The sequence below is a fragment of the Hevea brasiliensis genome, chromosome 11, assembly GCF_030052815.1.
Source record: "Hevea brasiliensis isolate MT/VB/25A 57/8 chromosome 11, ASM3005281v1, whole genome shotgun sequence".
Taxonomy (NCBI): domain Eukaryota; kingdom Viridiplantae; phylum Streptophyta; class Magnoliopsida; order Malpighiales; family Euphorbiaceae; genus Hevea; species Hevea brasiliensis.
Window position 1 is genome coordinate 1,854,929 of NC_079503.1, and position 23,133 is coordinate 1,878,061.

A 23,133-nucleotide genomic window follows, 5' to 3' on the forward strand; every position below is an offset into this window, starting at 1 on the left:
ATAATTAAATATAAATGAATTTTTTTATTAAGGTACGTAGTGTAACAGTGTTAGTGGATGGTAATAAGTGGTTATGAAGAGCGACAAGTGGTGAGAAAAAATTGAGTAAATAGAGATGATTTTTCTGAAATAAAATTTGATGTCTTTTGTTTTTCGTCAATCGTCATAGAAATGGGATTAGGGTAAATACACTTGTAAATGAAACATATACACTCTGACATACCAGCAATTTAACTCACATGTCACAAAAGTTATATTTGTTTTTGACAATTCAATTTACACGCAAAAATAAAAATATTTAAATTTTATTTATTTAAAATATGATATGAATGTATAGTCAACATACAAAATACAAATTCAATCTAAATGTAATTTGAATATTATTTTTATTAATTTAATCAATTTTTAATTAAATCTAATAATTAATTTTTCTTTTTTTATAAAAGAAAAAACTCAATTGTAATTTACATTTTGATTGAATCAATTAAAATTAAAATTTAAAATTAATTTTAGTTTTAAATTAAATTAATCTAATTTTGATTTAATTGGAGTTTAATTTATTGTTAAAGCAAACGATAAAATTTAACTATTAAGTAATGTAAAATTTCGACATTTTTTCGTCTATTTAGAGAGTTAAGAGAGCCTTAATTATTTTTTTCAATTTTATTAATATTTATTATCATAATAGAGCATAATGTAAAATTTTCATATTTTTTGTCTATTTAGATAGTTAAGACGGCGTTATTTTTTTTTTTTTCAATTTTATTAATATTTATTATTATTTTTAAAGGATATTTTAATATTATATATATATATATATATATATATATATATATATTTTTTTTTTTTTTTTTTTTTTTTTATGAAAATGAGATTTTCCTGAGAGAGTATTGGTTATTACTCGGTTGATTTGCACCTGGTTGCTGGTCATGCGACTCGCATCAGTGCGAATATCTTTCCGATTCAAGCTTGAAGGCTTCAACCTTCCAGCAGCAAGCCGTGCAACCAATCTTCGACGGACACTTAAGCTCGCTCACAAGACAATCGACTGTCGACATCCTTCAATCTCCAGCAACCCTCAGCGCCGGCTGCAACCATATTGATTTTTAAGGAACGACAATTTGAGTTTGAGGTGATTTCGATCATAAGTTCTTATAAATTTCACCAAATTTATCGGCAAATAAGATTTGGCTTTGAATTGATTTGTTCTTTTATGTTAATTCTGAGTGAAGTCTTATCACCAGGTATTGGAATGGAATTGAATTACTTGGATTATAATTAGAATTCAGAAGCTTTTCATTTGGTAAATAAATCCCTTTAGAAATGGTGAATTTGTGGAATTGAGTAATGATAAGCCAACATTTCCAATGAATGAGCTCGCTGGCTTTTGTAATTTCTGGTTCATTTCGCTCTCTAGTAGTTCATAATTAACTGTTTGCCAGGCTGGCCTCAGATGTTGGCTAATTGGTGTCATTTGTGATCATAATCGGGTCTCTTTCCTGAATCGATTGTTTCTTTGAAAAATATTGATTTGTTTTTGTCAATATGTAACTAAGGTTGGTTGGAATTACAGAAGTTAGAACTGTTTACTTCTCTAGTTAAGAATATTGGAACTCTAGTAAGATTCTTTTATGTGAATGTTTAGAACTTCTCAACAAAACAGCTTGCTTTGTTCTTAATGCTGGTGTAATTGTATTGCCATTCATGATATAAGTTCTTGAATATATAATGGTTGAGTTCACTATTACTAATCGAAGATATACTTGCGTACATGATTACAAATGGCCTTCTGAAGAAATTGGCGTGGACCATATTATAGTTCAGAAGAGCAGTGCACAGGGTTTCTCTGTATGCCTCTCAGATTGTGTTCTATTAGAAAATTGCCTTTGTCTCCTCCTTGTCAAGGTATTTAATTTTTTCAGTTTTCTTTAAGTTTTTCAAGTTGGTTTAGCATTCATGCTTTTGCTAGGTTCTTTTAGAGTTATGTGAAACTGAGCTTCAGTGTGCTGCCTTCTGTGGAAAGCCTTTACTCATGCCTTACTTCTATGCTGCATAGTTCTTTCTACATTGAAGGAGCCAATGACTGGCTTTTGTTTATTTATTTTCAAATTAATTCTGTTCTCAATATCTTTTGACTTCCAAAACAAAAGTTTCATTTGGTTTTATGCATTGACAAATTTCATGAGTTTGTTCCGGATCTTGAGTCATTTGTGTCGTTAACTGACATAAAGCCATCAATTAACAGGATATATCAATCAAAATTCTTTTTTGGAGCTTTCTTTTAAGTGCAATTCTTGTCAAATTAGTGTTTTGGAAGCCTCTTTTAAAAGGTGAGAATTAGTGAAATTGAGTTCTTAATAATAGGAGGCATTACTTTATCTTAACATTAGAAGGTACAAATCAATAGTGCGTTGAATGTGTCCTTTCAATTTGGGAAATCGTGTTTTCACCCTTATTTTTATTAGAATGACTCAGAATCTGTTGTGTTAATGCCAGCTTTTGCAATCCAACTTGAAACGCACTATATAAGGTATCGTTTTTTTCTCCTCTATTCCCCATTACACGTTCGACCAAAGAATGTACATGCATATGAATTGTATCTATGTATGTACAACTTTATTAAGTAATTTATATATTATTAATTGTATTTATGGTATCATTCAGCAACTTACATGAGAGGTTTGGTTGTATGACATATATGGCTCTTAAATAATAGACCTAATTTCAGAAGCTTAAGATTGATGATTAATCTGGAATGGATAAGAGATTATGGAGAGGAGTACAAGTCTTTAATTTGGCATTATAATGGATTTCAAGTTGGAGAAAATCTAAGGAATCAAGCTCAAGGGTTCTTCATTTTTAAATATCTCAATCATTTCTTTCTCCTTTAATCAATGGTATTTCACTTAGGCCAGGCAGTTTATGCCCATTTCCTCCATCCGCTCTTGACTATCACTGGAGCTTGTCTCTTATTTAGCATGGGGAAGCAGATATAATATTGGTTTTCAAGGTATGCAAGTTTTGCATAAAAATAAGCTAATGTTGCCCGTTTGAAAAGATGAAAGTGCATATTTTGGGGCCAAGTTACAAAACAGGTACATTTTTAAAACAAGATAATTTATAGATTTTAAGAATGATGTAGGGATTTATTGATGGTCAAGGGTTTTCATCTACTTTTTCCCTTAATTAAAACATAAATTTCATATCCAGGAATTACGTCCACCTATGAAGGTGTAATTCCCTCTCTGGAAGGCTTTGTGCATTGCCTGTGGCAGTGAAGAAAGCTCAGACACCTCTACAAAAGAGGGCTAACAGCATTAAAGGATTCAAGATGAAAGGAAGTGATGATGTTTATCTGATTCTCTACACAACACAGTTTAATCTTTCCATGTCGATCCCATTAATCAATTATTGACATATTTCATTCGCCATAGTTCATGGTAGCCATTTTTTCATTGGACTTCTCTTAGCCAGAGCTCCAAAAGCGGTAGATTAGTACTTGGCTTGATTGAGCAACTGCATTAAGTGCTTATTGAATTTTAGTTGAGGCATCCTAAGGGGTCAGTTTGAAAGTTTGATGAACAGTTAGAATTTTTAAAGCTTGGAGTCCAAAACATGTACGCACATCATCAGTTTGTGAACTAATGTTACACTTCCCTTCAGATAGTAAATTGGAATTTTTCAAGAACCAGGAAGTAGATAGAGACAATGAAGATAAGGATTTGCACAAAAAGTAGAAAGAATTATCAAATTAACAATGATTAACATACAATTATGCATATTCTTTAGAGGAACAGAAAAAAATTACCCAGTTTGACTGCTACTTAGCCGAATCATATGAAAAAAACAAAGCAAAATCATTATGTTTTACTATGGTGTCCTAACACCCTCCTCATTGAAAAGACCTTTTGAGGCCAGTCGTAAAGAATTAAACAAGCTAATGATGGAATTGAGACTATACATTTGGAGCAATGATGCAGCAACTTAAGTCTTAAACTTCTAATTACACATGAAAATGGTGGGTTCTCACTTCTTGCACTATAACGTTTATTGATGTTTTTGTTTAGGAATTAGGATGCATATGGGTACTCTTTGTATTAGCATTCATATGGACAAAGATGATGAACTTGTCCTAATAAGGTTAACATTAAATAGACCCACTGATCAGGCAGTACTGAACCTATCATCAAAGAAACTGTCCTTGTGGTGATCCCCACCTCCACCACGTGTGACTGAGAGGTATATAAACTTTGGTAGGGAAATTTGAGGACATCTTCCATCAATCTTCCAGATGAAAGAGTTGGCTCCATTCGTGAGAGTTAGTGTGAACTGTGATTGAATGTGACGTGAAACGACAAGTACTTTGAATAGAAATATGGTAGTCTCAATCAATCAAGAGTTTCTTATCCTCGAAGCCAGGGAAAGGGAGGCCTTTTCCTTGAAGAGCTTCTGTTGCTTTAGCATGCTTTTGATTCCTTTCAAGGAAACCTTATCCTGAGGAGATGAGAACATTGAATGCTTTTGGAGTACACAGAGCAATCCCACTTGCATTTCAAAGCATGTGGGTCCTTGCATTTGTGAATGGACCAAGGTAAAATGTGGGTTTTTTTTTTTTTAATCCATACTTCTTCAAAATCTAAATTATCCAATCATGGGTTTTGTCAAGTTGGTCTTGTTTTTCTTTAGATGATTATCTCTAAGATAAACAAATATTATTATTAAATCACATTATTCAAGTGATCTTATAATTAGTGTTTTGCTTGTATTGTGGACTACAAAAACTTGGCTAAATGCAATTGGTTTTGTTTTGATCCCACATCAATCAAAATATTAACCACAATTGAACTTTCAGAAAGTCACGCTATTAGGCTCTATATAGACTCTTCCATGATTCAATTCGCAATTTAATTGAAATTGAACCGATTTAATCTAAAATTAAAATTGATTAAAATTAAATTAATTTTAAATCAAATTGAAAATGATCGATTTAATTTGATTTTAGATTAAACTGAGAAGGATCCTATTTTAATCCCCTTGAATCTTAAATTAAAATGATTGATTTTGACTTGGAATCGACCCACTTGCCACCCTAATTCCACTTGCTTCTCTTTATTAGGCAAATGCTTGGCGATAGCTTGCACTTGACTACACAAAATCACACAGTTATAATGTTTCTTTGAAGCTTATAAAAATAATATCGTGTCTTTGAAGTTAAAAAAAAAAAAAAAATCTTTCATGACTAATTTTACTGTATTAGTGAAAATAACCATTCAACTTAAACCATGTGGATACCTAATTAGTGAACCACTGAAGCTTCCTCATTATAATGTCTTCCAATCCCACTTGCTAAAACTCTATCCTCAATTCAATACAGTTTTCTATCTTGATGAACTATTGAATTCCCACAGACACGAAATCCAACCAGACAGCCAAGTCCCAGGGCCTGTACAAAATGAGAGGTTTGAATTTATGAGTGCCAGCTATAGGCAACAGTAAACTATTTATGCAGAAACAAACTTTGGTCACAGATCAATCTCCTCCTTGCTGGGTTCCACCACACACATGAACCAGATTGATTGACTTATCAAAAAGAATTGCCATATCTGGTTTAAACCTGTCTCCACCCGCACCGGGCCGTGCAGGGCTCCGGAGCTAGCACCCCGTGCCCACGCTGGCCGTCACGTGAACTTCACAAGGGTACACTCCATGGCTTCAAATGTGAGCTGCTTCAATAATGGATCCCTACCACACACACACACACACACTCACACACACAGACAATTGTATGTGACCAGAGAAATATATTATTTTTGGGTTCTGTTGTCTAAGTTCATTTCCCTCTCTCTGAAATTATTGAGCTAAGAGTCTTACGATTTGTAGAACTAAAACCCGACAGGGAGAATCGTTATTATGATACAAGCTGAAGTTTCAGGATCAGTTAAGAAATATGATTATGATGGAGAAGATGAAGAGAATGTCTTGGCAACCATTATTTTGGACCTTCATTGAATCATAGAGTTCATGCATTATGATATGTTTGACGGACGTCTGCCGACATCTTGGACTTGTTGACGAACTGAATCATGTGGGCAATCTTTATCTCCATATATAAAACCAATGCCCATGTCGTCCAACTCTCTCTTCATTAAGTTACACCATTGTGACTGTCGTTGCTCATTTACTAGAGAAAAGAATATGCAACGCCCGGACTCATGCATTTATACCTTGGGCCTCGGTGTTATCGTGTCAAAAGCGCGTTATATAAATAGCTATCCCTTCCCCCGTGAGCCTGCCTGCGAAGTCTTGCTTTTATCCAACCCTCGTTAATCTTTGATAGGAATAGCAACAGTTCACCCGCAGAAATCATTATATCCAAATTTAAACATAATTAATATTTTTAAATTTAAATCTGTCTTGATTAAATTTGATTTTTATTAATTATCTGAACTCCTCCTAAATTTAATTATTATTATAAAAAAAATCTGATCCTATTTAATTTTATATATTATAACTAATAATCTATATCAAAAATTATTTTGATTAATAATTTATATTTTAAAATTTAAAAATTTCATAAAATATTTAAATTTTATTTTGTATAAAATAAAATATATAAAAATTTATAAATATTATATAAAAAAACATATATTTTATATTTAATTATAAACGAGTTCAGGTAATGAATATCCAATATGTAAAACACGAATTCGACGTTAACTCATTACAGTATTATTTTTTAAATTTGAACACATCTCAAACTAGATTACATGTTACCCAAACATGTCCTATTAAATTCTGTCGGATCGGATACCCAAAAAACCCAACCTATTGCCATCCCTATCCTTTGGATGTTATGAGCTCACTAGTTTTTGTTTTATTTGTCCTCAAATCACCGTTGTATTGAGAAAGCCGGCTGTGATATCACTTGCAATTCTTCAACCCAACTCATAATGTTGGGTACTTTAATCTACCCAATCTGGAGGATGAAGGATTTATATCTTAGAACTCGCCACCATCAAATCCAAAATACGCTAAGCAAGTCACGTTGCCGTTCTTATGAATGCCTTTCACTTTCCTCCTTTGGTTGACTGGTTCGTTTCTATTCTTTCAGCTAAAAATCTTTCAATGAAGCTATACTATTATGCCGAACACATGATCAAACCTTAAAACTAAACAAAATCTAAATCAAAATCTTAAATAAAATAAAATTTAATTCAAAATCTAAGAATAAAATAAAGTAAATACAGATTTGAAAAAGAAAACTTCATTGAATAAATCTGAAAACTTATACATAATAAAGATATCATGGGTATTTATGGAGTTTGAAATCGCAGTAATTAATTAAAGAATCTTAATATAAATAGAAATTATATTTAAAGACCTAAATTAAATAAAAATAATATTTTAAAATCCTAAATAAACTAGAAAATATAAATAAACTTATATAGAATTTATCTAAAATTAAAAGTATTCGGATCTAATCTTGATTTACACACTGTCTCACTCGATCAGCTCGATTCAATAAATATCTATGAGCAACCTCAGTTGTACTTGATTTAGCAGCATAACTCTTGGTAAATAAGGTTATATATATATATATATATGCTATTTATGAATTTTATCACATTATCAATGAAGCTTAAGGTCTCGTGAAGAAACATATGATGCTTTTCCAACGTTGAAAACTATCTAATTAATTTGGTATGAAAGCAGAACATGGAAACAACATTTACCTTGACGTATGGAACTGTACTGAAATTAATTAACATTGACTAAAGACAGATGGAGATGTAAAAGCGAATTACTCTTTAATAAAAAAAGGGAGGCTGTGGTTGTTGAAGTGGGGACGCAGTCGCAGAGACAAAGGGATTAAAGACTGGGAGGAGCTAGCAGAGAACTGAGAGCTCGGGCTCAGCGGTCCTAGTACGTTGGTGCACCCTTTTCTCACCTGTCCGAATCATTGCCAGGCTTTTTCCCGACCCAACTTCCATCTTGTCCCTAACTTCCACTCTTCCTCAAGACAAGCCCCAATTTCTTCTGTCTCCTTCTCCTCCTTCCACTTGCATATATGTGTGCTTCACAGTTTCAAACAACAACTCCATTGGCTTTACCTTTCAAGCCACCATTTCTACTGCTTTTGTTCATATTTTTATTGCTTTCAGCTCTGAGTTTGTGTTTTTGTATGCTTAGTTTATGGAGCTTCAACTAGGTCTTTCCCTCTCAACCACCCACAATCCTATTGATGGATCGGACATAAACAACAAAGAGTTCGACCCAAAAGAGATTCTGAGCTTGAAACCATGGAGCCATGATTATGGTTGTTTATTGGACAAGAAACGTAGCTTTGAAGACGCCTTTGGAAAGTTGAAAGATGCATCACAAACTTTGCCTTTGCTTTTATGGAGTGGCCATCCTAATGACGAAGATGATGACAAGAGAGAAAAGAAGAGGCTCTCTTGCCGCCTTAGCAAGTAAGTAATGAATAATGATCATCATTATTAGTTGAAGAACTGTATAATTATTTTTTGCTTTTTTTTTGTATATAGAATTTGACAATTTGATTAAATTCAAATAGAATTCATGAAGAGGTACTGGAGGAAGATGATCTTGTGGTAGGTTGGCCACCCATTAAATCATGGAGAAAGAAAATGCTTCGCCAGCGACAAGGTGGCGACCGGATTGTCAAGAATCGGGTGGCTGCTGCTGCTGATGGGAAAGAAAATAATGGTGGTTCAAATTCCATGTATGTGAAGGTGAAGATGGAAGGAGTGGCAATAGCAAGGAAGGTTGATCTTAGGCTTTTCCACTCATATCAGACACTTACAAGCTCCTTGATCTGCATGTTTGACAAAAGTGAGTGATTGTACCTAAAAATTCATGTACAGTCATGAATATTCTGCAGGTCTAATTCATTGGTTCGTTTTCATTTCTGGGTTTTCATCCCCATACACAGGCCTGCAACTTGAGAAAGATAATGCAAATTACACGTTGGCATACCAAGACAAAGATGGTGATTGGCTACTTGCAGGAGATGTTCCATGGCAGTAAGTATTGTTAATTTTCACTCATTTTCCTCTACTGAATGCAAAATAAAATAAAATAAAATCTCTACCCAAATCAGTCAGATTTTACTAGATAGAGAGACAGTGAACCAAGAAGAAGTGAAATAAATAACAAACATAGTGTACCTTACCAAGTCATTGCTTATAATTATAATGTTTAATTGGCATATGGTCCAGTAATGGTGAATTTTAACAGAAAGAGTATTCTGTTAACCGGCTTGTTTCTCATACCTCAAGGACTAAATTGTAAAATATCCTTGAAATAGTTATTTGTTGGAAAACATTATTTAATAAAGTGAATTGGAAATGTTGGTTTTGCAGGACTTTCATAGTATCTGTTCAGCGTCTGGAGTTGCTAAAAAATGGAGGTTGAAGTGATTGAGAGTTGCAATCATCAATTACATTATATGCCTTCTTTTGTAGTGCAACAGAACTGCTATGGAATTTGCTTGATGAATAAATTAAATAATTATAGAAAATGAGTGAAGCAGTGCTTAAACTAGTCCTATGGAATGTAATTTGAGTAACTTGTAGTCTTTCTTGTGCCAGTTATGGTTATTAATCAAGCTATATTACTCTTCACCAGAAGAATGCACCAGGCAGCCACATGGTAGAACTTAACCGAGTAAAAATATAATAGCACAATTGGACTGCTTCGACTGAATTTTAAATTCGATTTATATTAATTGAAAAATAATAATAATGAGAAAAATTATACGCTTCATTTATTATGAATTAAAAATAATATATATATATATAAAATAAGTGAAATTCTCATTTTCATATCTTAAATCTATTATCAATCAGTAAGTTTAACACGTACTTGTTAGGCTTAAACGCTGTTGTTCCATGAATAGAAACGGCATAGTTTAGCTCCAAGAAAATGGGATATCATTCCTGTGTTTTAATACATGGTTGATGGTATGACAGAACGAACACTTGTCTGGATAAACTGCACTTTTCCCTCTGTTAAACTTTTGAAGAAAGAAATAGGAAAAGAAAAAGGAGAAATTGAAGTTGCTAGTGTTTCCTGCTTTTGAAAAAGATATTGGTATTGGTTTACGTTCCTCACTTCCTCTTCTGATCCATTTCAATTCCTATGTGAAACAAAAGTTGAAGATAGAATCAAGTAAACCATTGTACATTACAGTTTTCCTAATTTATAAAAGGGGTTGTTTTACCTAAAAAAAATCATCACAATTGCAGACTTCAGTCTTGAAAGATTCATTTGCCGGCAGAAGATTCATTTGCCGGTTGAGAGGAGGTCTCTGCAAGATTTCTTTTTTTCTTTTTAAAGTTTCTTTTCCACAGGACGAGAAGCCCCATTCTAACTGGTGCAGGACACGTCAGATTTGCCATTGCCTAATTGGTTAGATCTATGAAATTTGCTCAATTTTCTTGTCATGCTGACACTACAATTAGACCAGTCCAAAAGGGTTATTTTATTTGAGGGAGATGAAGTGTTTGATAGGAAGAGCCAGAGAGAAGGGACAAAACACATCTTTTTCTGCTAATATAATAGATGAGCTATTCAAGAAGTAGAGTGCTATACTTGAACCTTTTGGTGCCTACTGTGAAACCGTCAAAGGCTTAAGAGCAGAAGTCCATGCCATTTTGCTAGTTTTTTGTTCAGACTTCACTTTCATGCGCGCACGACACACCACTTTTGTCAAGATAATACTGCTCGTGAAATTGAATATATAAAACTGGAAATTTTGACCTCAATGGCTCTATTTTTGTTGTCTGTTATTGCACTGGATACGAATCTTCAATAAATCACAATCTAAAATTCTCCACTTGGGTTTGTCTTTTCATCTATAAATTTGTTGCCGGCCTTGTCCCTCTGTGTATGTGTGTGATCTTCTGCTGCTCAGTAATGAGGATCTTGAGCTTCTCTTTCTTTGTCGTTTGGGTGTTTCAGGTTGTTTCTGCACAGCGCACTGATCCTAATGAAGGTCTTGCTTCATTTCTATTTCTGAATAATTCACATACCCTTATTTTGATGGGATTTCTTAATTATTATTGTATTTGCCTTGCTGTTCAGTGGCTGCCCTCAGTAAGATGATAGATTACTGGAACTTGAGAGGCAAATTAAATATTACTACTGATCCTTGTGCTCAGAATGCAATATGGTCTAATGAAGATGCTAATCCTCGAATTGCTTGTGACTGCCTTGGCAACACCTGCCACATCACTCATCTGTCAGTTTATAATATAATCACCATTCCTTTCTGTGTTGTTTCTTAGCTAGAATGGTATATTTAAGCTCAGAATATTGTTTCCACTTGCACATGATTCAGGAAGATTTATGCTTTGGACATTGCTGGTGAGATACCGAGTGACCTGTTTGTGCTTAAGGAGCTAATGGATTTGTAAGACACTAAATTTTCTTAAAATCCTTAACTTCCACTTTTAATTCTATTGTTGATTCATAATTACTGGATTATGATGCAGGAATCTTGGTCAAAATGTATTAAATGGGTCCATCCCTCCTGAGATTGGACAGTTATCAAATATGCAATACCTGTAAATATGCTTCACATGATTGTAATTTTTAGAGCTTATGAGTTTTTCACTAAGTGCATAGAATCTTCTCTCAACGTTTTGGCATTCACAACTGTCTTCTACATGTTTGATAATGAAACAGTAGCCTAGGCATCAACAATCTCACGGGTCCTGTACCTCCAGAGCTTGGAAATCTAACCAAGTTGCTTTCTCTGTTAAGTTCTATCAACATCCCACAGTTTTTCAGATATTTTTCTGGTTAAGTGTATAATCTTCTAATTCATTTATTGGAATTAATACTAATTCTACAATTTTCTTTCTTGTGACAGAAGTTTTAGCTCAAACAATTTCTTTGGACCATTGCCCATTGCCCTTGGAAATTTGACCTCCTTACAGCAATTGTAAGTTTTATGGCATGAAGTAAAAAATTATAGATCTTTTGACAGGTCTATATTTTCTTTACTGCACCTTCAACTACAGTAGGCACAAGGCAGAGATATATCTTTTGCTATCCTGGCTACAAGTTTAAGGCACTATTCCTTCTTTTTGGCTGGGAAATGATGCAATCTGATTAATATTGACTGTATTTTCCTTTTAGGTATATTGATAGCAGTGGAGTAAGTGGACAGATTCCCCAAGAATTTGCAAACTTGAAATCTCTTCAGATTCTGTACTTCTCTGTAGATCATTGAACCCTGTTTTTGCCAAGTGGATTTTATTAATGAGGTCGTAAGCTTATTTTGTACCTGTTGTTCATTTCAGCTGGGCATCTGATAATCTCTTTAACGGAAAGCTTCCAGACTTTTTTGGAACTCTTGCAAAACTTAGGGTCCTGTATGCATGAGTTCCCTTGAACTCTACTACTGTATCTTAAGAAACAGATCATTTAGGTTTGCTAATTGTGCTGCATATGTGCACTGTTGCATTTTGTTACCCACAGGCGACTTCAAGGTACATTGCTTGAAGGTCCAATTCCAAGCAGTTTTAGTGCTCTGAACAACCTGGAGGACTTGTAAGACCTTTGAATTAAATCTTTTGCATCATACCATGTTCTGTTGTCATTTTTTCCCTGAAATAACAAGCGATTCGTTGTACCGTGACTGTTGTGCTATATTGCTAGATATTCACTGGCTTTTTCTTTCCCACCATCTGTGCATTTTTTATTGGACATTATGTACAAAAGTAAGAAATTTTGACATCAGTTTGTGCTTTATAGGAGAATTGGCGATCTTAGTGGTGAAGATTCTTCCCTTGAGTTCTTAAAAACCCAAAAAAATTTATCCATATTGTAAGATTCTTGTACATCTTAAATCCCTAAGAGCATTTTTTTTTCCTTAACAGTTTTCTTGTACTGTACCTGCTGCGTGCTATTATCCATTTTGGTTGCAGGGTCTTGAGAAACTGCCTAATTTCAGGAGAAATTCCAGAACAGCTTGGCACATTTTCTAAGTTCAAACTGCTGTAGGTCACTTTCACATCAAAGTGAAACGTTGATATGCTTGATTTTTTTTTTTTTTTGTCAATTTAAAGTTCCAATCACTATCTTAATTTCTTGATAGTAAACAATTTTTAGCATTTCATTTCATTCCTCTGTGAATTTTCTCAATTTCATCCTCCTACAGCCTAACTTGGGCAAAATTGTTATGGCAGGGACTTGAGTTTCAACAAGTTGAGTGGCCATATTCCAGCCTCATTCCAAGATTTGGTTTCTTTACAATATATGTAATTTTTACTTTTGCTGCTCCACTGTTACTTGTATTGTCATGATTTCACTGAAGCTAACTCTTAGCCATTAATTAATTGCACTATTCGGAAATAATACTTCTTGGTGAATCAACATGAATTGTGAGAAGGAAAAAGTAGTGTCCTATTTCCACTGATAATGCCTTATTGTTCTTGTTGGAAAACTAGTATTCTATTAACTTATTTGGCAACATATCTTAGGTATCTTGGGAATAACAACTTGAGCGGGGAGCTACCTGCAAATATCATAGGTCCACAACTCACCGCAATGTGAGTGCCACTTTGCTTCAGTTTCTCCTTTTTGGTTTATGTTTATCCAGTTTTATGAGTGAATGCATAAACATATAAACAGACAATTGTAAATCCATTTTAGTTGAAGTTAAAATTAATCAAATAAATTGCACCATGGACAGATGTTTGTTAGGGTTTGAAAACCCTAACAAAGAAGAAATAGGGTAGAAGAAGAATGGAAGAGAGAAAGATAATAGAATAGAGAAATAGGGAGAGAAAGAGAAAGAAATTGTATTTTTTGATAGTTCTTCGATGAAAATTACAAGGTAACTGCTGAGATTTTATAGCTCTAGCTGGTGTAACTGCCTAACTCCTTAGCTATCGCTATAACAATCTCAGTTACAACAGATTTAGTAACTGCTACTGTCTTTTTCCCGCTCATAACCTCTTGTAGAATATCTAGAAACAACTATACTCTTCTACATCACTTCCTATCCTTATTCCTATACCTCCTATAGTATGTAACAATAACCCTTTCTTGAGCACTTTCTTATCCCCAAGAAAGTGAACAATCTGGAAATTGAGCAGTGACGAAACTTTTATCTTCCCAAGTAGCATCCTCAAGTGGAAGATTAACCCATTTAATGAGGCCTTGCTCAACCTGTTGATCACCTCTCAAAATAACTCTAGTTTGCAACACCTCCTCAAGAGCAACAACTGGCTGATCTTCATGGTACTGAGGCAGTTCTCTAATAGGCGTAACACCATCTCCCAATTTCTTTTTGAGCATGGAAACATGGAAGATGGGATGGATAGATGAAGATGCAGGTAAGGCCAACTTATAAGCTACCTGTCCCACCTTTGCTAATATTTCAAAAGGACTATAATACCGAGCAGATAGCTTAAGAGATTGTCTCACAGCCACTGAAGCTTGCCTATAAGGTTGAAGCTTCAAATAAACCCAATCCCCTACTGCAAATTCTCTTTCTGTTCGATTCTTGTCAGCCTGTTGTCTCATTCTATTCTGAGCTTTTTGCAAATTCTCCTTAAGAAGATGGTTGAGGTGCTGTCTGTTTTGAAGAAATTGGTTTATGGCTTCCACAGATGATTCTTCAGCAATTCCAGAAGGAAAAAGTGGTGGAACATAACCATAAGGTGCCTCAAATAGGAACATCTTAAATGCACTATGGAATGAGGTATTGTGCCACCATTCTGCTAATGATAACCAATTAGTCCAAGTAGATGGCTGTAAATGAACCATGCACCTCAAATATCCTTCTAAGCATTGATTCACCCTCTCAGTTTGACCATCGGACTGAGGATGATAAGCAGAACTAAAAGCAAGCTTCACACCCATTTTCTTGAATAATTCTTGCCAAAAATTACTAGTAAAAACTTTGTCCCTATCTGAAACAATAATTTGAGGAACTCCTAATAACTTGAAAATATTACCCAAGAAAAGTTGAGCTACTGTTGCAGCAGAATAAGGATGAGCTAAAGGCAAGAGGTGTGCAAATTTGGTAAATCTACACACCACAACTAAAATGACGTCCTTGCCCTTTGACTTGGGAAGTCCCTCAATAAAATCTATTGAAATTTGCTACCATGCCTGAGAAGGGATGACTAATGGCTGCAACAACCCTGGGTAAGCATAGTGTTCTACTTTACACCTTGCACAAGTCTCACATTCCCTCACCCACTTCATCACATCTTGCAAAATTCCAGGCTAGAAAAAATATCTTTTGAGCTTCATATTGGTGGCATGAACACCTGAATGACCTCCCATAGGAGAGTTATAATATGACTGCAGTAAAACAACTTTTAAAGTAGTAGAAGAACCCACATAAGTTTTGTCTTTGTAATATAGAATTTCACTTTTCAATTGATAACCAGAAATAGCGTTACTATCCAAAGAAAGCTGCTGAATCAATCCACTAACCTTCTCATCTCCATCATTACTCTGCACCAGATTTTGCATTCAAATAGGTACTGCCACTGAATGCATAATAGTACAATAATGGCTTGAATACTCATCCTCGAGCCTCCTTGATAATGCATCTGCAACCTTATTTTCAATGCCCTTCCAATACAAAATTTTATAGTCCAAACCTAACAACTTAGAAATACCCCTTTGCTATAAATTAGTATGCAACCTTTGCTCCAAAAAGTACTTAATGCTTTCGTGGTCAGTTTTAATGAAAAATTGACATTGCTCAAGGTAATGTCTCCACTTCCCAACAGCAAAAGTAATGGCCAAAAGTTCCTTCTCATAAACTGATAAGGCTTGACTTCTAGGGCCAAATGCCTTCAATATATAAGCTACTGGATGCCCTTGCTGTTGGAGAACAACTCCCATGCCCCAATTGCTGGCATCTGTCTCAATGATAAATGGCTTAGTAAAGTTTGGTATGGCAAGGACTGGTGCCTCAGACATGAGCTTCCTCAGTGTATCAAAAGCCTGTTGGGCTACCTCACCCCACTGGAAATTATCTTTCTTCAAAAGGTCAGTTAAAGGCTTGCATATTATACCATAGTGTTTGACAAACTTCCTATAGTATCCTGTCAAGCCAAGGAAACTCCTAAGGTCTTTTACTGAATTTGGAACTGGCCAATTAACCATGGCAGCAACCTTTTTGGGATCAGTAGCTACACCCTGTGCTGAAACAATATGCCTAAGATACTCTACTTCAATCTCCCCAAAGAAACATTTAGATCTTTTAGTATAAAGTTGCCGCTATTGTAAAACTTTAAAAACTTCTTCTAAATGTTGTAAATGAGACTGCATATCCTTGCTATACACCAATATATCATCAAAGAAAACCAAAACAAACTTTCTTAAGAAGGTTTGAAAGATATGATTCATCAGTGCCTGAAATGTGGCAGGAGCATTGGTGAGCCCAAATGGCATTACCTTAAACTCAAAGTGCCCATGGTGAGTTCTAAATGCAGTCTTTGGAATCTCCTGTGGCAACATCCTGATTTGGTGATAACCAGCCCGCAAATCTATCTTGGAAAAAATGCTAGCCCCATTCAATTCATCCAACAAGTCTTCAATAATGGGGATAGGAAATTTGTCTTTCACAGTTTGCTCATTAAGTTTCCTGTAATCTATACAAAACCTCCATGTCCCATCCTTCTTTTTTACCAAAAGAATAGAAGAAGAGTATGGACTAGTGCTTGGCTGAATTATTGAAGATTGAAGCATATCATCTACTAACTTTTCAATCTCAACCTTTTGGTAATATTGATACTTGTAAGGCCTTATATTGACTGGTTGGGTAGTAGGTTGAAGGGGAATGGCATGGTTGTGAGTTCTGAATGGAGGCAATTCGTGAGGTTCCTCAAAAATATTGTGATACTGTTATAACAATTGTTGTAACCCTTTGTCATTCACAATACTAGAAGACACAACATTTAAACAAGTGTCAGACAAGGTGGAACTCACAATGCAAAATAGAGGAGTTTGAAATCCACTCCTTTTCTGCAAAAAAATATTCCCATATTGCCATAATCCAGACTGTAAGGATCCTTCACCAATTCCTTTCAGTGACACTGTACCTCCATTCCTTGTAATAGCAATTTCAGAAGTCTCAAAATCAAACAAAACAGGATTATGATTTCTCAGCCAATCCACCTCTAGAATCATATCAAATCCCCCTAGCTCCAAAATTCTAAAATCAAATGCAAACTCCAATTCCTGCATTTTCTATTTAAAATTTTAGCTCATGTGTTCACATCTCAATTTTCTACCATCAGCAACTGTAACAGCTGTAGAAGGAATCTGCACTAAATTTAATTTCAAGTCCAAAGCCACTCTTTTATCAAGGAAACTGGTGGTGCTACCACTATCAATTAATACCACTAGCTGCCTATTCTTATGGATCCCCAACATCCTTATTGTATCCACACCATGACTCCCTTCCAAAGCATGCACAGACAAAGTTGTGTTGTCCATTGTCACCATTTCATCCCAATCAGCCTTCACATCATGCCACTCTTCATCCCCTAACTCCTCTTCCTTACCTTCCACATATATTGCATTTAAGGACTTAGGTTTACATTGGTGTCCAGGGAAATACTTCTCCCCACACCTAAAAGAAGATTTGGGTAAATTTCTAGGAGCTGCAGTACCATTATTTCCAGTTTTGGGTGCTGAAGATGAGGCTGTTGTTTGATTAGAATAGATACTACTGCCTGTAGGTTGTGTTTTAATAGTAGTGCTTGGATTAGGTTTGAAATTTTGATCATAATTGGGTGGACTTGGAGGGTATTGATAAGATTGATATGGTTTAGAGTACTGGGTTGGAGAATTTGATGAGTTAGGAGTGATAGAGTTACTGCTGAAGTTCTTGAAGGGTTTGGAAAATTTGGTACTGGCTTTATGTTTCTTACTACTTTCCAATAGTTGCTCTTGTAACCTAGCAATATCTATAGCCTGAGAAAAAGAAACAGGTTTCATCATCCTTACCATGAATCTAATCTCATCTTTTAAACCACCCACAAAACCAGAGAGGAAATATGATTCCCCTAATTCAGGCATCAATCTCTCCATTCTAATTCTAAGATCTTCAAACTCATCTTGATATTCACCCACAGTTCCTTCTTGCCTTTTTTTCATGAATTCCTCCACTATATCCTCCAATCTCTCATCCCCAAACCTAATACAAATAGCTTTCTTGAATTCCTCCCAAGAATGTTTTTCCCCTTTACACTAATTGTGGTACCAAGCATCTGCTCTACCCACAAGGAAAAGACTTGCCATTTCCACCTTTCAATCACAAGGCACCCTATACACTTCAAAAGACTTTACACATTTTCTTAACCAAACCCTAGGGTCCTTTCCCTCAAAAGTAGGCAACTCAATTTTAGGAAGAAATTGAGTCATACCTGGAATATTAGGTATTGGCAACAACCCTCTGTTATCGCCGAGAGTAGGTTGATTCACAGACACAAATTGTGCCGGAATGGACTGCATTTGCATAGGAACTGATTGGACAGGTGTGGATTGCGAAACTCTGTTCTCGCCTTTGTTTCCTCCTTCCTCAGAACTGCTACTTTCCCTATTCTTTTCCCTAGGGTAGCCAATCATGTGAGCTCACAACTCTTCCAGAATCACATGATTGCTCATGGCAGTTTTTTTCACCTCCGCTAACTCTTTTTCATTCTTCTGATTTGATTCTTGTAGAGTGTTCACTTTCTCGACAGTCCTCTGTGACACTTCTTGCAAATTCTTCATTTGTTCTTCCAATTCTGCAATTCTGACCATCAATTGACTGACCACAGCAGATCTATTCATATTGCAATCCTCAAGAACAATTATCTCTCTGGTTTCTCAGATATCTGGCTCTGATACCAAATGTTAGGGTTTGGAAACCCTAGTAGAGAAGAAATAGGGTATAAGAAGAATAGAAGAGAGAAAGATGATAGAATAGAAAAATAGGGAGAGAAAGAGAAAGAAATTGTATTTCTTGACAGTTTTCGATGAAAATTACAAGGTAACTGCTGAGATTTTATAGCTCTAGCTGGTGTAACTGCCTAACTCCTTAGCTGTCACTATAACAATCTCAGTTACAACAGATTTAGTAACCGCTACTGTTTTTTTCCTGCTCATAACCTCTTGTAGAATATCTGGAAACAACTATAATCTTCTACATCACTTCCTATCCTTATTCCTATACCTCCTTCTATACTATGTAACAATGTTGTAGCCAACTTTGATTTATGTTTGATCAAGGTAATTTCATCCACTGATCAAATATATAATTGTCCTTTGGCAAAGCCACTGGAAATTAAATGAAAGTTGGCAATGGAAATTAATATGATCATTGCATTGTTTTGTTAATGTGAATGAAATAAGTTAACCATGTTTTCCAATTCTGGCCAAATATTTATTTATTACTTCATGGCAGAGATGTCTCATTCAATCCTCTTTCTGGAAATCTGCCACAAAATTTTGTCAAAGTTGGATCATCCATGTAAGTTAACCCTTCATCATCTCCTCTTCTAATGCTTTCTATCTTGTGTCCCCACTCCAGTGGTGGTAGTTATATACTCGGGAAATATTTTTATCGAAGTGCTCAAGTTGCAACTCATTGAGCAAGAAATGACTGTTTATTTTTCAGGATTGTTGTTGGAACTTCGATTAATGCAAATGGTTTACAGGACAGGTTAGATTATTCTGAAGACTCGAGAGATGTGATTCCTATGTCCTGCTGAGATTTTCTTTTTTCTTTGTTTCTTTGGCATGAAATAGTAGGATTCAAAGATTGCACTTTTAATCTTTACCAAAAAAAAAACGGAAAAAGATTGCACTTTTAATGGTTTGATAGCATAATACTTATAATGTGAAGATTATGATTTTGCAATTGTCAGCGACATCCTAAAAAACCAAACGCTTAATTGCAATCTAAATATCTCAATGAAGCTTCATGATTCAATTATTTTGTCTAATTGTAAAGGTTCCTTTTTAGAAATGAGAATCTTAAATGATTTCTGTATTTGTTTTAGACTGGTTACCATTTTTGTGGGTTCTTTCAATAAAATTTGTTTGTTTGCTTTTGGATTTTTGTGAGTCCACTTATGTCTAACAACAGTTTCTTAACCTGATGTGGTTAGTTCTTTTCTTTATTTCTTAGGATACCTCTCATTTTTTTTGTTTTAATTTAATCAAATGAATAATAATGGAAACAGCAAGGTTTCTGGGATGTTGCGATGCCTACAAGCTGATTTGAAATGCAGCAACGAAGTTCCATCCTGTAAGTAAAAACTTTGGAACTTCAGCACATCTATAACACTGGGGTTCAACACAGTTTTGAGATTCTTATTGGTCATATTCAAATTCCAAAAGCACTGGTACTATTATTTCAGCTTCATTCTCTATCAAATGTGGAGGCACAGGCCAAACATCTGCTTCTGGTATTGAATATGATGATGATTCAGAAATACTGGGAGCTGCCTCACTGCAAACAAGTTCTGACAATTTTTGGGCTGTAAGCAATGTTGGGAATTTCATCTCAAACCCTTCACCCGGGTATATAGCACAGACAGATTCTCAAATTACTGAAACTTTAGACTCTGAGCTGTATAAGAAAGCAAGAATTTCACCAAGTTCGCTAAGGTACTATGGTCTTGGCTTAAAGAATGGGAGATACAACATTGAGCTTCACTTTGCAGAGATAGTAATGGATGATGTCACTCAGTCTTGGAAAGGCCTTGGGAGGCGTTTATTTGATGTTTACATTCAGGTATTTTGATAGCTTGAAACCTCCTTGTTAATGTAAGGGAAATTATTGTACACATCTTTTCTTATTTGCCTCTCTTTATCTACTAATAATAACAAGTCATGATTGGTTACAGGGTAACAGAGTTCTACAGGACTTCAACATTCAAAAAGAAGCCGGAGGATCCAAAAGAGCCATGATTAAAAAATTTGAGGCAAACGTGACAAACACCATCATGGACATTCACTTCTTTTGGGCTGGGAAAGGCACTTGCTGCATACCATTTCAAAGCACATATGGACCTTTAGTATCAGCAATTCATGTTTCTCAAGGTTCCTCTCTCAGTCATCCAATTTTGCTCATATTTTCTGCTTTACAAATACAAGTGTTTTCCTTTCATTCCTAACTAGCTAGCTCCACTTTTTTCAGTATCTGATGATACAGAATCTTCCAAGCGTGACATGAAGCAAGTAGCAAAACTGGTTGGGGTAGCTGTAGGATGTGCAGCTGGGCTAGTGATAATCTCTTCTGTATTCTATCTATGGTGGAAAAGGGATTCACCCAAACACATCAAAATTCAAAGAGGACCACCTGGGAAATGATGATACCAGAAGCAAGATACACCCAATGAGTAGCCAATGAACTGTCATCAGATTGTAATGTATATAATTGTGGGTTTTGGCTTTCAAGATTCATTTTTCACTCTCAATTATGGTTTGTTTGCTGTGGGAATCTAATGTATCCTAGCGTAATGTGAAGGTTGGGATCATTGGTATTGTGTCAAGTATAAAGAAGACATGCTAGATTTGTATAGACAAATAAAAGTGGGTCTCATAGTGGCCCTTTGCTTGATTGTTTTAATTGCTTGTTGGGTAAAATTTTGTCACTAGTGATAAGAAAAGCATGGCATGGATGGGTGATAGGCCTTGAAGGGAAACTTGATTTGAAGATTGAATGCAGCTTCTTTATCATAGTTCACTGATAAGATATGATTTTTCTTCCTGGCCAATGAAAAGAAAAAGGGTATGTGAAATCATGATTGTTTAGATAAAGGGTATGTTTCATTATCTAGTTTTATTGAATGGCTTAAGCTATATAATTCACTCATTATTGTTCAAATCTTACAATTTAATTCTATTTTTCATCCTAGCAATTTGAATTTATAAGATGAATCTCAAATGTACTTAAATCTTTAATCGAATTTTACAATTTAGTATGTTTAATCGATTTTGTATAGAGGTTTGTTAGATTCTATAACTTCGAATTTTAACATTTCCCTTTATTTTTTACCATATAAAATGCAACCTTAGCTTTTTTTTTTTCATTAATTATTATTTTCTCTTTTTTTTTTAAATATACTTCTCTAATTATAGTTATCGAATTATGATATTTTATATTAATATATTATGACATTTTAGTTTAATCCATTATGCTGTTTAATTATTTAATTATTTGCTCAATACATGCAAAATGATAATCATTATTTACAATTCAAGAGTTCATAATTTATAACATAAAATCACATAATATAACAAAAATATTTTATTCTATTATAAAGTGTTAGCTAAATGATAATTTTATATTTATTAAAATATATTATTTTGATATATTATTTTACTTATTTTTTAGAATACATATTATTTTTAATTAATTTTAAAAATTTTTATAAATCTAATGATATATTCAATTTGATTCTTAATTCAAAAAATAAAAATTTTAATTCTCGATTCAAATATCAATTTGACAATTATGAACTCACCATAGATTCAATTTAATCCCATTTTCTCAAATTTTTATTAAAAAATAAAAAAAATAGAAGAGTTAGACTTGCATTTAGCTTTGGATTTTGAATCTTATATTCTTTTTGTAACTCCTTCATGCTTAAAAATTTAACTAGTAGTATTATTTATTTCAAGGTGGATTATACTATTATTTATAGTTGAATCGTGAATGCACTAGTGAACTTCATTTGAGAAAAGGCATCAAGAGTTTAATGCTTTCGTTGACTTATTTTTTACAAGTTTAAACATTTAATATTTAATTATTAAGTTTATGAAAAAATAATATTTAATTATTTTTTTTTTTTAAATAGTAGCCATAATGTATTGATTTCTGGGGATGTAATTATCAAGTAATGGCGTATTTGACTTCTAAAAAATGGATAAATTTCAATCTCAATTAGAAGCTTCCACTTCTGGAATTTTTTTTTTTTTCTTTTCAAACTCTGTGGGACCAAGCGACCGGTCCAACCTTCCGCACCCGTAATTCTAACTGGAAATCACAAAATCACTGTCAACGTAAACCGTGCGCGTAGTATGGTAAGTAAAATAATCCCACACGCATACTATCGAAACCCTATTCATTCAATTTTA

The 23,133-nt window shown here is 34.4% G+C and overlaps 1 long non-coding RNA gene and 1 pseudogene across 10 annotated transcripts; both read left to right on the forward strand.

Moving 5' to 3' along the window:
- The first annotated feature begins 856 nt into the window (after positions 1-856).
- On the forward strand, positions 857-3,551 carry LOC110648324 (uncharacterized). 10 transcript variants are annotated; one of them, XR_009141246.1, is made up of 6 exons: positions 857-1,132; positions 1,796-1,905; positions 2,246-2,330; positions 2,497-2,530; positions 2,911-3,010; positions 3,211-3,551. It is a non-coding gene; the product is annotated as an uncharacterized LOC110648324 (long non-coding RNA). The 10 variants fall into 10 exon arrangements; XR_009141247.1 differs by having other exon boundaries at positions 2,916-3,010; XR_002493570.2 differs by having other exon boundaries at positions 2,246-2,530.
- A 4,378-nt stretch (positions 3,552-7,929) lies between these two features.
- Positions 7,930-21,622, forward strand: LOC110648323 (probable LRR receptor-like serine/threonine-protein kinase At1g56140; annotated as a pseudogene).
- Positions 21,623-23,133: the final 1,511 nt, after the last annotated feature.